Source organism: Helianthus annuus, chromosome 8, assembly GCF_002127325.2.
Source record: "Helianthus annuus cultivar XRQ/B chromosome 8, HanXRQr2.0-SUNRISE, whole genome shotgun sequence".
Classification (NCBI taxonomy): domain Eukaryota; kingdom Viridiplantae; phylum Streptophyta; class Magnoliopsida; order Asterales; family Asteraceae; genus Helianthus; species Helianthus annuus.
Genome location: NC_035440.2, coordinates 15,132,330 through 15,134,797, shown reverse-complemented (window position 1 = coordinate 15,134,797; position 2,468 = coordinate 15,132,330). Strand labels below are relative to the sequence as shown.

The 2,468-nt window shown below is 35.1% G+C and overlaps 1 long non-coding RNA gene across 1 annotated transcript; it reads right to left on the bottom strand.

The window, feature by feature from the left end:
* Positions 1–332: 332 nt before the first annotated feature.
* On the bottom strand, positions 333–1,918 carry LOC110870875. The gene is made up of 5 exons (XR_002553316.2): positions 1,823–1,918; positions 1,665–1,720; positions 1,185–1,286; positions 1,011–1,066; positions 333–802 (listed from the first exon to the last, which is right to left on the bottom strand). It is a non-coding gene; the product is annotated as an uncharacterized LOC110870875 (long non-coding RNA).
* Positions 1,919–2,468: the final 550 nt, after the last annotated feature.

Sequence of the window (2,468 nt, the reverse complement as noted above, 5' to 3'; positions counted from 1 at the left end):
CAGACCGGGCCTCGGCCCGTGCGGTTTTTTCGCCCAGTAGTGTTAAATTTCAGATTTTCGGGAATTTTTTAAATGTGTATTGATTCGGCCCAGGCTGATTTTATCTCCAAAAAACATTCGGCCCACCGGCCACTGTTTATGAAATTATTTATTATTCAGTTTCAGCCTTCGTTGAAATTTCATTTTACACAGTCAGGGATATGTGAATAAATAGCAACAAACTTGTTGGATCAGGCCCCAAATGAATCACTCAAAACACACACAATTTACGTATGTATTTGTATATGAAAAGATGATAACAGGAGGTGAAAAGAAATAGAAAAACTGTTGTATTCGATGAAAAGGGTGATCAATATTCACAAAACAATGAGGCTATATATAGCCTTTACAAGTAACAAACTTAACCCTAAAGAAAAGGAACTAAACTACCTACTGATATACATGGACTACATGGACGTAAATATGCCAATAAAATAGGAAACAAACCCTTGACCTATTGACCCATTATTACTTTACGTGACACAATCAAATATAATAAAAACATGACAAATAAACCAAACAGCTCCGAACCCACGTAGCTCCAGTTTGCAACAGCTCCAACAAAGATCCATATTAATTTCGGTCAACAATCTACCGGTTTTAGCTGCTTATTTGACCCGTAACCCGGTCAAACCCGCGACCCGACTTGATGCTTGACTCCATGACCCGCGTGACCCGATAACGTGTCGACCCGTGACCCGTAAACAAACCCGAATAATCCAACAAAACTGATGGCTCTTTAAAATCAAAATGCTAAGATATGCTATTACCAAAAAAAAAATCAAATTAAGTCCTGTCATATTTTGAATATCACAATTAAAAACCAACAAGTTGATGGTTCTAGAAATAATCAATTTAAGATACACAAAATCGGCTCAAAATTTAAGTAAAAAACATCATTTGTAACACATCTAATTAAGAGGTAGCTACGGTGAATACAAAATTTGATTGCTTAATTAACTAGCAGTTACCTAAGGATATTGTCTTACGAAATTATGTGAACGGTCAACGTTCGTTCTTCAACACCCTGCAAGACGATACCGATTTTAAGTCATGAAATAAAACCAGAAGAAGTTCCTGATCACCACGAACGCATACTCCTAAAAAGATAAAAAGAAAAGGGTATAAAATCGAATTCCACTCACCGATGATTTTGGCATATCAGGAGGCCTGATTTTATCAAACATGGAGGAAAAAGCAGTGGCCATGTAGGTTGTCTGTTGGCTGAGCGACAGTCTGTGTATAGCCTGACGAAAGAACAACAAAAATAGTAGGGTTTTATAAATGGGTTAATGTTTAAAGATTTAAAGTTTTAACCCCATTATTTTCATTATGCCACTTCTGTTTACGATTAATTTTTTTTCTAAAAATCTAATTGTTTATCTTAAAAACAGGAATTTTGAATCATCCATTTTTATCTTCACCAAATTGTCTTTATATAGGTTGACAAACACATAAAGAGTAATTGTTTTTGGAATTGCTATGGTAGTCAAAGAAACTTAGCCAAAAGTCTCACAGTTTCAATCGGCTCAAAATGTAATTAAAAAATGTCGTTTGCACTAGATCTAGATTTCAATTTAAGAGGTAATTAAGATGAATGCATAACTTTACTAATTAACAGTTACCTAACGAGATTGGCTTCCGAAATCCCATAAACAGTCAACGATCAATCTTCTATACCCTGCATGAAGATACCGATTCTATATTAGCATTTCACGGTCATGGTAAAATTGAAATATGCTATAAAAAGAAAATTGATAAAAAGAGTAAACAAAAAAAATACCAGTCACCGGTTTTGCGATATCGGAAGGCCTAATTTCATCAAACGAACACGATTTTAACATCCAGGTAATTGTCTACGGCTGCGCGGCTGCCTTTGTAACATTATAATCTGACAAAACAATAAGTAGGGTTTTATAAACTAGTTACCCTACAAAGATTTACAACTTTAACCCTGTTCTTTTTCATTCTACCCCCTCCATTTATTCACATTCTTTTATTTCTACAAATCTAATTGTTCATATCTTAAATAGTAATTTTATGTCATATTTTTTTTTTCACATAAGTGTCTTTAATTCTTTATGTGGACGAATAAAATCCCGCAACAATATATATTATGCGTATATAAGCACCACATGACTAGGGCCGACCCTAAGCAAGTGTCAGGTGGGCGACCGCTCAGGGCCCAAATACATATATAGGACTGAATATTTTTCTAAAATTATATATACGGAGCCGCTAAAATGAAAACCACCCCAGTTAAGAGAACCATGAGTACCACTCTCCACCAATCAGATTATGCCAACCTAAAGGGTATTTTGGTCATTTACCCTAAATGTCAGATCTCTCCCTCTCTCTGCATTTAAAGCCACCAGAGAATTTAACATCTCTCATCTTTCTCTCTATTAAAATACAAAACCCTCATCTGT